We start from the raw sequence: 15,481 nt of genomic DNA on the forward strand, positions 1-15,481 counted from the left end.
ATGTTGAGGAGAGTACTATTGGTAACAGACTTAAAACTGCCTAAAAACAAAAAAGAAGATCACAATTCTAGGAGATAGGATTGGTCCAGAAGTCTGGACTGAGTACACTTTTGTATATTCATAAGATTACTAATGAGTCTGTAGATAGCTTCAGGGATGGGAGCTGGGTGCCTGAGGCTTCCTGCTGAGACCAGAGTTCACACTTCCGCCCCACATTGCCTCCTGGGGAGGAGAAAGAGGCCGGAGAAAATCATGAACAGCCAGTGATTCTATTGTCCTGCCTACATAATGGAGCCCTCATAAGTCACTAAGTCTCTGGGTTTGGATAATCCAAGTTTCCGAATATTTGAAGTGTGGGAAGACCTGAGAGAGCTGAGAGAGAAGGAAACTCCTTGGTGTAGCTGGAGTTTTCCTGGTCCTGCCTGGCCCACGGTCAAGACAAATCTCTCTCACCCGCCAGTCCTGCAGCTGCTCAGACCCAACCAAGTAAACACACAGAGACTTATATTGCTTATAAACTGTATGGCCATGGCAGACTTCTTGCTAACTGTTCTTATATCTTAAATCAACCCATTTCTATTAATCTATAAGTTGCCACGTGGCTAGTGGGTATCTTAACATCTCATGGCGGAGGCTGGCAGCATCTCTCTGCCTCAGCCTTCCACTTCCCAGAATTCTCTTCTCTGCTTCTCCCGTCTATACTTCCTGCCTGGCTACTAGCCAATCAGCATTTTATTTATACAGAGCGATATCCACGGCACCTTGGTCCTGTTCCCATGCTGCACCATGCACTTCTTTATTCCCTGTCCCCCCCCTCTCTCTCTGTCTCTCTCTCTCTCTCTATTTTTATTTATTTATTTTAATTATTAAGAGGAGTCTCACAACTGTAGCCTCGGCTGGCCTGGAACTTGCTATGTAGATCGAGCTGGTCTAGATTTACAGAGATCTGCCTGCCTCTGCTGGGTTCAAAGGCATGCAACACCATGATCATCTCATTTTCGTTCTTTACACTGTTTTTACACTAGGCTCATAAACATGTTTCCCTGTATCTGAGTTATTATAACCTGTTACTAAATCTGAGAAGGGTTCGGGATCCTAGATTGGTAGACTAGTTGGCAGAAGTGTTGGTACCCTGGGAAACCAATTTTGTGGCCACTGTCTGAAGTGCTTTTGTGTGCATTGGGGGGGGGGGCACAGTTTGTGGAAATGAACCCTTAACCTATGAGGGCTGTTCTATGCAGGTAGTTAATCAGAGTTTGAGTTAAATTTTAGATCTTGTTAGTTGATATTCTTGGGGAACTGGAAGAGGTATTCATGTAAAAAACCTACACACTTGGTGTCAGAAGTGCTGTGAGTACAGGGGCAGGGTTCTTGTCCATCTGTAGTAATAATTCTACATTACTTGGAGCATCTTTTGGTTATTCAGGCAAACTTAAACACTAACTTATTGCTGAACAGTGAGATACTGTAATGGTGTGGGTGCTTTTCAAGCGATGACTTTAGACTTTTCAAGCTTTCTATCCTTCAGATAGTGATGTCTTTTGGGTCCCTTACCTTTGACTGACCACGTCTGTAGTTTTATGACTGCTTTTAGTTGGCAGAGAAGGGAGACCTCAAAACTGTAACAGAGAAGCTCGTTTCTGAAAATGAAATGTATGGAAGCGGGTGCTGTTGGACAAGGTTGCCTCTGCATAAGGCTTGGTGACAGTGGAGAGACCTTGTGCATTACAACTGAAATTAGTCCCTTGTACTTGCTCGTGGTTACAAGGGCCAAGTGGAAATGGTGGCTGCTTATATACATATGAGGAGGGAAAGTTATGTTCCATGGAAAGAGCTTCGGGAACATTTGGTTGAGATTTTATGCTATTAGCCAGGTGGTGGTGCATGCCTTTAATTCCAGCACTCATGTGGCAGAGGCAGGAGGATCTCTGTGAGTTCGAGGCCAAGGCCAGCCTGTTCTACAGAGTGAGTTACAGGACAGGCTCCAAAACTACACAGAGCAACCCTGTCCCGGGGGAAAAAAAAAGATTTTATAAGTCAATACAACCCAATAAGCCTCTAAATATTTCAAAGTGACAAAAACAATAGTTTACAGTACTGGGTTCTCAACGGTCCTTTTCCTTTGATTTAAACTGAATAAATAAAGGATGTTATGTTCATTGTAGTAAAGGGCTTTTGATCTGGCACCTCTGTGCTCCACCCTTCCTGGGGTTCTCCTGTTCTGTGGGATCAAGTCTAAGTAGGTGTCTTGCAGTTCAGGAAGCGTCCAGTTTTGCTCCTGGATCTGCCTCTCTTGTTGGGTTCTGTCTAAGTGGTAAGAACTAGAATTCTTTAAACCCACTTTATTTCTACAGCTGCCTCTTGTTGCCAGTGCAATTTTTTCTTCAGCTTTTTGTTTTTTGCCTTTTCGACACAGGGTTTCTCTTTGTAGCCCTGGCTGTCCTGGAACTCGCTCTGTAGACCAGGCTGGCCTTGAACTCAGAGATCTGCCTGCCTCTGCCTCCCGAGCGCTGGGATTAAAGGTGTGCGCCACCACTACTGGCCTGCTTCAGCTTTCAGAGTCCTCCTCACCTCTAGCTTTCAGTTTCATGAAGCCTTCTTCCTTCCCTCCTCTAGTGAGAAGTGTTGTTTTACTTCTTTAACTTAAAATTAATTAATTTAATATGTTTATGTGTGTGTGTGTGTGTGTGTATGCATGGGGGTTCAGACCTCAGGCCTTGTGTATGCTAAGCACACCCCGGATGCTTCAGCCACTCTTGTTTTTCCACATTTGTTTTTTGTTTTGTTTTGTTTTGTTTTGTTTTGTTTTGTTTTGTTGTTTTGTTTTCGAGACAGGGTTTCTCTGTGTAGCTTTGCGCCTTTCCGGGAACTGGCTTTGGAGACCAGGCTGGCCTTGAACTCACAGAGATCCACCTGCCTCTGCCTCCCGAGTGCTGGGATTAAAGGTGTGCGCCACTACTGCCCGGCCACATTTGTTTATTTATTCACTGTGTGGGGGTGTGCATCTGAGACTTGGGGCAAGTACTTCTCCCTGCTGAGCCACCTTTCTGGCATCAACTGCTCTTTTGATGTAAGTCCCTTGATAATCCTATGTAGGATGCATTATTGAAAATCTGCATCATTTCTTTACATGAAAGAGCAGGGGTGGGGTTGGATCTTACAGTTTTAGAGACTTCACATGCCCTAGCCAAGTGCTGTCATGACACCTACCAAATACTGTTGGACACACAATCCTCTCATAGTTTACCTGTTCTTTACTTACTTAAGAAATAAGCAATTGGTTTGAGCTGGGTGTGATTTGGGCAGTGGATGACACATACTAGACACATACTAGCTATATTTCAGGTAATTAGCCCAATATTCTAAGCTTTACCTTTATGCCTTTCTTTTCTCCCTACACATTCAGCAGTTTTAAGGATATCTGGGAAGAAGCAATTGTATCAGTCAAACTGATATTTTAAAAGCAATCTCTCAAGAAAATTACTGGAACATTCTATAAACCAGGAGGTCCCATGATACCTATCTCTGGCAGGGCTACCGAGGCTCGAGGCTCCTTCACTTCTATTGGTTTCTCCCTTCCCCACTTCCCCACCTAATCAAGTTCCTCAGGAAAAAATCCTAGCTGAGTTGGTTGTGTACATGTATAATTCCAGCACTTGGGAAGCTGGGAAAGAGGGGGTGGGTGGGAGATTTGCATAGTTCAAGGCCAGCCTGAGCTACTTAGTGATACCCTTTTTAAAAAAGTAAAAACAAGGAGGTCATGATAGCTCATGCCTTTTAGTGCCAGCACTTGAGGTAAAGGGAGGTGGGATCTCTCTGTATTCTAGGCCAGCCTAGTCTACATAGTGACATAGTGAGTTCCAGGACAGACAGGGCTATGGAGAGACCCTGTCTCAAAACAAAACAAAAAATCAAAACCAACCAACCAACCAAACAAACAAAAAAAGCAGACAAAAAGCCATATCAAATAACAACAGAAACTAAAATCCACCAAAGAACCTGGCAAATTTTAATGAGGTGACTGATAAATTCTTGTCACCATTACCAAATAAAGTTTTCTGGTCCTTTTATTTAAAAAATATGTTATTTTTGTTTTTATTCATGTGTGTGAGTGTATGCCCTGTTTGTTTGGGTGTTCCTGGGGGCTAGAAAAGGGCATTGGATCCTCTGGAGCTGGAGTTACAGCCATCCCGCATGGGTGCTGGGAAACCCAACTTGGGGTCTCTGCAAGAGCAAGTTCTCCTGACTGCTGAACCCCTCCTTCCAGCTTCATGTTCTCTGGATTCTACGGGAAAAAAACCCCGAGGGCCATTTATGTAGGTGAGGTCAAAGGTGACCGAGGGGAAGCTTTTGCTTCTGAGCATCCCTGACATCACTGACTTGTGATTTTGGCCGGTCTCTGCACCTTACAGTTTCTCCCTCTGTTCAGCGAGGTAGCATAGACTTTGGGCATTTGAAGCCCACAGAAAATATAAACTGCTAGGAACTTTATATTTTCTTGTCTTCTAGTACTTGTTTCTAGTATTCTTGTCCTGTCTATGAGGAAGCCAGTTTTGCCATGGCTCTGTTTATCTCTGGCCCCTAGCCTGACTTTTCCTTATTGTGTGCACTTAGAGATTCTTTCTGTAGCCTTTCTGGAGGTGATTTTTCCTTCCAGATGAAGTTGTATGTCCCACAGCTTCCTCTAGGCTTATGCTCATAGGTCTCATCTTTTTTTTTTTAATTTTTATTTTATGGGCACTGGTGTTTTGCCTGCATGTATGTCTGTGTGAGAGGCGCTGGACCCCCTGGAACTGGAATTATAGTTGTGAGCTGTCATGTGGGTGCTGGGAATTGAACCCAAGTCCTCTGGAAGAGCAGTCAGTGCTCTGAGCCATTTCTCCAGTCCCCACAGTGCCCATCTGAAACATATTTCTGCTTTTCGCTTTTTTCTTTTAGTATGATTATTAATATTAACCTCCATTCCAACTCACCATTAAGTATCTGAGATACATATGTTGTGTACTACACATGCTGCCAGAATCAAGAATTTTAAGATTTTTGCCCAACTGTAACTTTTACGATTAATAAAAGTACTACAGCATTTGGGAGGTTGAGATACAAGGATCATAGTGAGTTCCAGACCAGGCCAGGCAACCGACCACCACGAGACCCTTGCTCAACCCTCGGCCCCCGTAAGACGTTCTTATTGGGCATGCGCTGTTTTCCAGGCACTGTGCTGCGCACTCTATTGTTTCACCTATCAGCCAGGAATTCTGTTGGATTGATGATCAATGGAGAGCAGAGAAATTCAGTTACTCATTCAAAGCCACACAGCTTCTTTCTGGTTCGGCAGAGACCTCTGGAAATCTTTGTGAAGAAAGTTATGAACAGATAATCCTACTCTCATTTCTTCCCTTGCCCATCTCTTCTCTCCTTTTCCTTTTTGAGATAGAAATGTAGTTCAGGCTGGCCTTTATCATTGTGTGGCCCAAGCTAGACCTGGACTCTTGGCTCTTCTGTCTCAGCCTCCCGAGTGCTGAGATTACAGGCATGTATATATCCTATTTTATTTTATTATTTATTATTTTATTTTTTTTTTGGTAAGGTGTTTCCTGAGTTTTGCTCCTTTGAATTCTGCTGCTCCCTCCATTAAACTTCGCCCTTTAGCACTTAACACTTGCTAACTCGTCACCTGGTGACTCAGTAGCTTTCTTTGGATTTGACTTCAGGAACCCATGACGTAGTTACAAACTTCTTGGATTTGATGGGGTGTGTGAACAGCATGCACTTTCGTATCCGTCTGTTTTGTACTCTTACATCTGGGTTGCTGGCTGCTTTTGGGACAAGGAATGTAATCATGTAAGTCATTGGCACATTCACATTTGCTTCCCTGCTTTAACCTGGAGCCAGCCACTTCCTTCCCTTGCTTGTTTGTTTTCTGAAGACAAGGTCTCCATCTATAAATCATGCTGGCCTTGAATTTACCATTCTCTTAGCTCCACATTCATTTCTGGCTCCAGTTTTCCCAAACTCGTAGCACCCTCTTTGAGCCTTTCAACCCACCCATGCATTTTTTTTGCAATAGACGATGATTGTTAGTGGTTAGTCCAGACTAAACTGCTGTAACAGAGAGATCTGAAAATAGACCCCGGCTCAAGTACACCTTCATTTCTTTCTCATTGGTTTGCATATGGCTTTCTTCCCTTGGTCCGGACACCGTGGGTCCTTCCTTCTAGCTTTGTTTTCAACCTCATCCAGCTAGTGGAAAGGGAAACGGAAGAAACATTTGCACCTTCCCAACATATAGTCTTGAAGTGACTCTGTCAGCTCCACTCATATTGGCTTGGTTGGAAATCTACTACAGTCTTATTTGTCTTCATGAAGATTGCCAGCAGGGCGGTGGTGGCACACACCTTTAATCCTAGCACTCGGGAGGCGGAGGCAGGTGGATCTCTATGAGTTTGAGGCCAGCCTGGTCTACAGAGTGAGTTACAGGACAGCTGGGGCTATACAGAGAAACTCAGTTTCGAAAAACCAGGGGAAAAAAAAAAGATTGCCAATGTCTTCTAGCTAGGTGCCCAGGAAGATAGGAATATAGATCTTTAAATGATGCTTTTTCATAGGACCCTTCATCTTATACCAGGAAGACAGAGATAACATGTCAACTGTCAATATTTTCCTCTCCATTTCTTCTTGCACCTGAACCCAGGCACTCCGTCAACTTCCAACTTTGAGTCACCCAAGTTCATACTTTTCCTATTTTTTATTATCCTTATTATTTTTACTGTGACATGGTCCTTCCTAGGTAGACCAGGCTGGCCTTGAGCTCAGAGATCTACTTGCCTCTGCCTCTTGAATTCTTGGATCAAAAATATGTGCTCCCTTCAGCTACTTTGTGAAAATTCTCCCTGCTCACATTTAATTTTTATAACTAATTTGGGAATAGTGGTGCACGACTTTAATCTAGCACTCAGGAGGCAGAGGCAGGCGAATGTCTGTGAGTTTGAGACCAGCTTTGGCCTACATAATGAGTTTAGGACAGCCAGGACTACATAGTGAGACCTTGTCTCTTAAAAAAAACAACAAAAATTATTTTTATTATTTTCTTCTGTAAGACAGGGATTTGCTGAGTAGCTGAGATCAGCTTGAACACAAAGCATTCTGCTTTAGCCTCAGAAGGCCAGGGGTATGGACACGCACAACCATACAGGACAGCTTATTTGCATCATAAATATTTACGAGAAGGCTCCAGCTTCCCAACACAAACAAGGCCAAACTCAACATTCCTCATTACCTGCTCACTTCCTGCCTCTTAGTTGGGCTTTCTGAAGGTATAGTTTCATGGTTTTGCTTCCTTTCTTGCCTCCCACTCTAATTTTTGGAGACCTGGGTCCAATCGCAGATGAATCTATTTCCATCGGGTTTATTGGGGTCCTGACTGGCAAGCCAGCGAGTTTTTGATTGATTTATTTATTTATTGTGAAGTTTCGGTTTCCGCTCAGTCTCTCCTGGATGAAACGGAATTCCCCAGGTTGCGGGGTCGGCTTGCTTTCCTGCGGTGTCCTCCTGATGGCTGTCTGCAGGTTCTTTCCCGGACTTATTCACGGTTCACCGGCTTTTCTCTTCTGTCGCTCGTATCACCTCATTTATCCCTATTCTGGATTTGGGTGATTTTCATCTTAGCATCTCCAGCCACGCCTCTGGGGGACTGTGAACTGACATCGGTGTCTCCTCTCGCTGATGTATGTCCTGCAGTCATAGCAAGACCACCCTTCCTTCTGGGCTCACTGAGGAGCAGCATGGTCTTTCCCTTACTACCTATATGATCTATTCATTAAATGTATCAGCCTAATGTGTGCTGGCCATTTCCCCACGAGTTAGGACTGTAGTGGTCTACAGATCACTTTCTACTCCTGTAGAATTTAGATTTTAGTGGAGGGGAAAGACACGATTGTTATTAAATGAAGAATGGGCATTTGAGATGACAAGTGCTGTACGATTATTGTGGGTTTGTCTGACTCGGGAGAGCATGTCTCAAAAGCTGACGTTTTCCTTGAGTCCTGAAAGACCAGAAAGGGCTATCTGTGCAAAGATGAGTGTCAAGGCCTTCCAGGCAGGGGGGACAGGTGGTATCAAAATTCTAGGTTTAGCCAGATGTGGCCTCACACCTTTAATCCCAGCAGTTCAGTGTCATCCTGTCTAAAAAGCAAGTTCTAGGCCAGCCAGAGCTATGCAATGAGATCCTGCCCTAAATAAACAAACAAGTGAAAAATCCAAAGTGTGTGCCAACATGCCCCTCTCTTAGAATTGTGGCTGGAGAGCTATCTCAGGGGTTAAGAGCTCTGATTGCTCTTGCAGACAACCTGAGTTCAGTTCACAACACCCACATGGTGGCCCACAACCATCTATAACTAGGTTAGGATGTGAGTATCTTTAGGATATCTGTATAATTTTTCATAGCGTTCAAGAGAAACTTTATAAAGTCGTCAAGGCCAGATCCTGTCAGGCTTTAATCCAAGTTACAATGCTTCAGTTTCATCCTAGAGTGGATTAGATGTAGACCATTAAAATGGTGCAGTGTAGAATAGTGTCTCTTACATGGACATGATGGTTCATGCTGGTAATCTCAGAATCTGGGAGCCTAGGCAAGATGACTGCTCTGAGTTTGAGGCCAGTTTGGGCTACATAGTGAACTCCAAGCCAGGCTGGGATACAGGAAGAAACCTTGTTTCACAACAACATCAACAAAAGGACAGAAGTCTTTTTGTTTCTTCATCCCTTCTTAGAGGAAAGACTGAATTAGAATTATTTAAAAGCTTAATTTTCTTTGACATAAGAGTACTTCTTACCCACCAAAGAGTTAACTACTGTTGGTTAGGGTTGGACTGTTTTGGAGGGTCATGGACCTTTACAGTATCTACTTGCCAGGAACCAATTGTGGGTGGTAGTGATTTCCATTGAGACTGAATGCTATCGGAGTCTGCTCTGGCTGTTCCAAGCAGACAGGCTTTTGGGAAGTAGGGGAAGACACCGAAAAGAGGACTTCAGTTAAAATTCTATTTTAGTTGTTCAACTGAGAAATTATCATGTGGACAAGCATTGTGTTAAAGACGGAAAGAAATGGACAGATTTAGGAGATGTTTTTGAAATAGATTGGTGACTAAATTTGATAGTAGTTGTAAAAAAAAAGAATCAAAATAAAGGGTTCATTTTTTCACTTGAGCATCTAGGCCAATTACTGAGAAGACGAGAATTTGGAGAGAAACAGGTTTGGTGGAAGACACGAAGCATTCTGTTTGGTCGCATTAAGTCTGAGGTGTTTATTAGACATTTCATACAAATGGATAAATAGAATTTGGAGAGACCAAAAGGCATTTGGGCCGAACAGATGAGTTGGGATGTTTTTGCACATTGGTTATATTTGATATTGCATGGGGTTTCCTATAGAGAATGTTTAGCTAGAGAAGGGACCAGTGATCTGTCGCTACAAAGAAGAAGACTTGCCATTGGATAGGAGGGAAACCAGGAGAATGGGATCTCTGAAGACGAGAGTCCAGAGTGTTTTTTAAAAGATGGTTTTGTGTCAATTGTAGAGATTGCATTTGGTGAAATAGTTCATTTTTTATTTTGACTAACTGATGAGTGGAGAAGCTGAGACAAAATCTTACTGGGTTGAGCTGTGGAGGTGTAGACGGTACTTTCAGAAATCTCAAGAGATATGAAGAAAAATGAAATCAAATAGTTCTTGAAAGGAGATATTGTAGAAGAGGCTTGTTAAAATCAGTGGATAGGGCCGGGCGGTGGTGGCGCACGCCTTTAATCCCAGCACTCGGAAGGCAGAGCCAGGCGGATCTCTGTGAGTTCCAGGAAAGGCGCAAAGCTACACAGAGAAACCCTGTCTCGAAAAACCAAAAAAAAAAAAATAAAAAAAAAAAAAAATCAGTGGATAGCTGGAGAGAGTGTTGAACAGTAGTAGGAATAAAATTGCTGAAGAGTAAAAAAGGGAAGAGAGTCCAGATAAATTGGATGGCTTGGTCTTTATTAGAAACAAGATACTTGGTTCCTAATGTAAGGAAGGACCATAGAGAGAATGGGTAAGGGATGATGAGGCAGAGCTTGGGTGGGGGGAGGATGGTGTTGTCCCTTTACAGCCTATCCTTTCCCTGAGGTGGTGTTCCCAGAGTCTGGACAGATGAACAGGGATTTGAGATGGAGGAGTTTGGCCAATGGGCATTGCCTGTTAGATGTCTGAGGTCCACTTGAGTTTAAGTTGAAAGCAGTTGTGGTTGTGTTTTTTCCCAAGTTGTTTAGTTATTTGGGTAAAGATATTGAGAAGACAGATTGATGAGATTAATCAGTTGGAGGAGATTAGGTAAAAAGGAAGACGGGCGCTTACATGGGAGAAATTACAATGATAATTTCTTTGTTTTATGCTAAGCTAAGCATTATGAGAACCGACTGCATGTAGAACAAAAAGTCAGTGAATGGTTTCGGGAGGCAGATAAAACTGCCGTGTTGAAATTAAAACACTAAACCGAGTAGATGAGTTGAGGAGGAGACAGAGATGTTCACACATGGTGCTTTGAAGGTGAAGGCTTGGGAGCTGCTGCAAAGAGCCGTGGTACTTAAACAGATTGTGAGAATGAGAGCCAGTGACTGGGATGGAGGCAGAGAAAAGGTCATCAGAGGTCAGGGGCTGGAGGGTTGGAGCCTCCAGGGAAATAGACCCAGAAAGAGGTGCTAATGTCATCAGTGATGAGGGCAGATGGACAGATGACTGCAAGGAGGAGCAGTAAGAGGTAAAGAGGTTTTTTATTTTGTTTTTTTAATTGTGCAGTATGTCTGTTTCGAAAAACACTAGAACTTAAAAAAAAAAAACAACAACCAAGTTTCATGTTTTGTTTGATTGGCACAATGGTCTTTTTTTATTTTTGAGACTGTAATATAATTACATTTCTTCCTCCCCTGTCATCCTTCCAAACCATCTCCTGCTCTCCTTAAAATTCATGGTCTTTCTTTTCTTTTCTTTTTTTTTTTTTTTTGTTAATTGTTATCGCATGAATATATGCATACACACATAGTTCTAAATATAAAGGAGGTAAAGTGTAATACTATGAGCTTCAATTTTTTTGTTGTTGTTATGGTTCTTGTTCTTTTTGACACTGTAACCCAGTGTGGCCTGGAATATACAGGCACTGAGATTATAGACATGTGCTAGGTAAGCGTATCAAGGGCCAACTGCAATAGCCCACACCTGCCATTCCCAAGGCTAGCCTGAGCTACATAGGAAATAGTCCAGCTAGGGTTCCAAGATATGCTGTCTCAAAAACAACATCAATAACAACAGCAAAGCAGAGAGAGGAAAAAGAGAGAGGAAAAAGGGACAAATAGAGAAAACATCGGAAGGCGAGTAAGAGAAAAGCTTAATCTACCTCCAGGTTGGGAGACTTTGGGGATATGAGCAGGGATGCTACTAAAAGTCTTTAATGACTCAAATGCAATGGGAACACACCAGCCTCTTGTGAAGTGAGATACTAACTTATTAATCACTTCATCACAAGAAAGACCAGAAAGGGGGCTCATTCAAACTGGCTCAGATAGTTTGGGACAGTCATTTATTGGCTGAAAAATTAGACCCCAGTGTGAGAGTAAAGTAACACACCCTCATTGGGATGCTGCGAAAGGCGGGCATTGTTGCATCCACTTTCAAAACTCAGGTTAAATCTCACTTCCTTAATAATCTTAGAGTTGATCCTGGAAAAGGATTGTTGAGAGAAGAGAACATGATAGAGTTTCAAGGGGTGGATTCTGGGGTCCAGAGGACAGAGTGAGGTTGGGAACATGCGGCACTGGGTAAGTGACCCCCCACCCGGCAGCGCTCTTGTATTTCAACTTCTAGCAATGCTTCAGAGAATGGGGTAGCCAGCACAAAGGGGATACCTTTTGACTTGAGCCTTGCAAATCCTCCTAGGAATGTGGTGAGGATTTGTATTGTGCAAACTCTCTAGAACAGCCTTCATAACACACTCGAGCTAATGAACATGCTTCACTGGCCGTAATTTGCCTACTGGGCGAAGTCCGATTTCCTTTGAATGCTCATGAATCTTATGAGATATGTAATAACCTTACCTTGCTTATTTCTTCTCATCTCCTTCTCAGTTATGATTGCTTTATGACTCACGCGTCCTGCCTAGGTGACTATGCTGAACTTTTACCTCATTCTAATCTTGCTTACCTTTGAGGACAGCATGCCTCCCAGCCAGAAGTCCTTCTTGTACGTAGGTTGGTTGGCCAAACTTGACTAGAGCTAAGATAACCTCTAGCTTTATCATAATACCACCTGCATGGTAAATGACACATCCTTCAGTGCCTGACAGTTGCCAGGTGTCATGGTGGCCACTGGATGTAGCATGAGTAACAGTGGATGCCTGTGCTCAGAAAGTTCTACCCATTCCCAAGGAAAGGGAATTAGGCCTTCCCTTTACTGACTTGTTCCCCCTCCCGTGTCTTTTACATCAGAGCTGTAAGCACTACCCCCGCAAGGGTTGAGGATTTGCTTTGCACGTTTACCTCTCACATCTGTTCTTGACCGAGAACGACAGTTTCCGGTTGGTATTAGGTCTTCTTACTGGTTCTACAGTTCCAAGAGGGAAGGAGGATCTGTGCTGTGGGCACTATCCAGGAAGGTGACTAACCTCTGCTTTTGTACCACAGTGGCACTTGTTCCCATGGGAAGCACTGTGTTCACCATGGCATCTTTTCTCATAGTCACTTTGGACTCAGTGAACCCTCAACAGTAGAGTTAAATATTGCTTTCCCTACAATTGCCCTGGTGATCTGCCTCTGCCTCCTCTTTTAGCCACACCTTATCCGTATATACCCCTCTATTTCTTTTACTGTTGATTAGTTAGTGTTTTGAGACAGGGTCTTACTATGTAACCCTGGCTCTCCTGGAACTCATCGTGTAGACCAGGCTGGCCTTGATTAAAGGCATGTGTCACCATGCCTAGCTTTCTATTTCTTTTAGAATCTCCTTTTCTAAGCTGTGTTTTCCTTCAAAGTAGAATCCACAAGTTCTTCACTCACAGGTTTAACGCAGATGGAAATGCAGTGCATACTGACTTGACATATAGCCTTCCTTTTGTGAGCTCTAAGTCATGTTATATATGCACTTCTGGGTTATCTTTACTTTCATATTTTTTCATACAGTATCTCATAGTCCAGGCTAGCTTTGAATTCACTTTGTAGCCAAGGTTGTCCTGAACGGCTGGGTTTATTGTCGCTTTTTCCTAAGTGCATACACTCTCCAGATTTTGCTTAGACTTCTGTTTTTTTTTTTTTTTTTTTTAACTCTTTTTTTTTCCTCTTAGCGGTGAAGGAGAATCTGTTGAAAGCAATGATGAGTGCAGAAAATATTAGCTATCTGTGTGACCACGGTAGCTAAGATGGAAAGCTAACTATCTGTGCTATGCCTCGTTCACTGTTGTTACTTTGGGCTGAGTTGTGATCATTAACTTCTTTAGTTATATAGCCGAATGAACGCAAATGGGGTGGTTTTCTGATGTTGTGTAAGTAGAATTGATGGGACTCGCTCCACTGTCCACTTGATTTTTGCCCATAGTGTGTAGAACTTTCTGGAGACTTGGTTCAATGTCCAGTTCCTTTAAGGTCTCTTTCTTTATATGTCGGTTTCCTTGTCCCACAGGAGCTAATAATTACTTCTGTATTACCAAGGCTTGAGATAATGTAAAGCAGATACCAACAATATGAATGTTGTGAGTCACCGTGATATGCAAGGACAACAGTGAGTCACTCCTTAGCACAGGGATGGGATGATGAGTAACTGGCTAGTGGGACTGCTGGCCTGAAGTTGACATGCTCTGAATGAGTGAACCAATACGACTCATTTTGATACTTGGGGTTACAGATTGTTCCCAGGTAATGCCTGTAAGAATAATCAGTTGTGGTGTGTGTCTTCATATCCTGAGTGGTGCATGTCTTTATAGCTTGAGCTCAGCATATTTTTAAGGCAATGCTTTCCTAAGAAATACCCTGGTTTCTTTAGAAAGATTAACTTATAAAACTAACTGTTTTGGTAGCTTTTTGGTTTTATATCAGTGTTTTTTTTTTTTTTTTTTCCCTAAGGGAGATAGAGTCCAGAGCTGTGACAGAGCCAAAAGCAACTCCCTGGTTTCTCTGAACTGAAAATAAGTACCAAAAAATACTGTCCTGAAGAAAGGACTAAAAAACCACCCTTGGGTACAGTTGTCCTGGCGGATTAACCCTGTTGGGTTAATCCAGGACACAAACCTTTGATCAGGATTCTTACAGGAGAATGCTTTCAGTTCGTGCCCACTAACAGTGTTGGAGGTACAGCCACTGGACTTCACGTGATTGGGGCCTGACCTGAGGGAAAGTCAGCTCCCTCCCTCTGACTTCTGCCACCAGCAACCTGTGGCCCAGATCTGCAGTAGGTACTGGCCTCTGTTGGGAGCCATGACAGGACACTCCACAAACAACAGCGTCTGCTCTGTTGGAGGGAATGTTTATTTTGGAAGGCGATGTTAGAGAAAAGCCAGAGGAGGCCTACTGACTGTTTGACAGGGAAGTAACAGGGTGTATCTGTGACATGTACCTGGGCCAGTGCAGGGGCCGGTGGGCCCAAGCAGGACTGCAGCTCGGTGAAGGCAGGCTGCTTTCATTTCCTTCTCTGCCTATAGGCTGGCATAGTGGCCCATCTGCGCTGTGAGTGTGCAGAATGTACAGAGTGAGAGCTTGTTAGAGGTGCTTAGAAGTCTTAGATATTCTAGTGGGAGTTTAGCAGGTACGCTTCACACTGCACTTATATAATCTCAAATTCTGTATCTCTGGGTGCAGATGAGATTTCATAGAGGAGGTAACGAAGCTCATTGTCATACAGCCTGGGCCTGAGCTGAGCTGAAGGGCTGCTGGTGTCTCGTCTGTGGCAAATGTTCTCCTACAATGGAGGTTGCACTGAACTTGACAACGGTGTCAGTTGAATATGCCATACCACCCTGAATGTTCCCAATCAAGTGTGACTGTGCTAAGGACCGTACCTGTGACTAGCAGGAACCCGGATGTACCCAGAGAAAGTACTGCAAATAAGTAGTGTATTGCTATTGGCAGGGGAAAAAGCATGGTTGAGTTCATTCCAGGAGAGGCTCTGCCTTCTCTGTAGGCTTCCTTTATGACCCCACACAGTTCAGGGGTCCCTGTTTGAATGGCTTACCTAAGAGGTTCTAGACAGTCGTAGCCTGGAGCCTACAGCACAGCAGCAGAAACTGGAGACTGCTTTAACAAGGTAGAAGGTGAGAACCAACTCCTGAAAATTGTCCTCTGACCTCTGAATACATCCTGTTGATATATCCACGCTCACCACATACACATATCACATACACTACACACACACACACACACACACACACACACACACACAGGTTAAAAAATTACAGGTAGTTTTGGTGCAATTTAACTAGTT

The 15,481-nt window shown here is 43.4% G+C and overlaps 1 protein-coding gene across 1 annotated transcript in view; it reads left to right on the forward strand.

Annotated features, from left to right (window-relative positions):
• The window catches only part of Gpd2 (glycerol-3-phosphate dehydrogenase 2), a 142,754-nt gene that overhangs the window by 2,547 nt on the left and 124,726 nt on the right, over positions 1–15,481 (forward strand). The window lies entirely within an intron of this gene.

The sequence above is a fragment of the Peromyscus eremicus genome, chromosome 4 (assembly GCF_949786415.1).
Source record: "Peromyscus eremicus chromosome 4, PerEre_H2_v1, whole genome shotgun sequence".
Classification (NCBI taxonomy): domain Eukaryota; kingdom Metazoa; phylum Chordata; class Mammalia; order Rodentia; family Cricetidae; genus Peromyscus; species Peromyscus eremicus.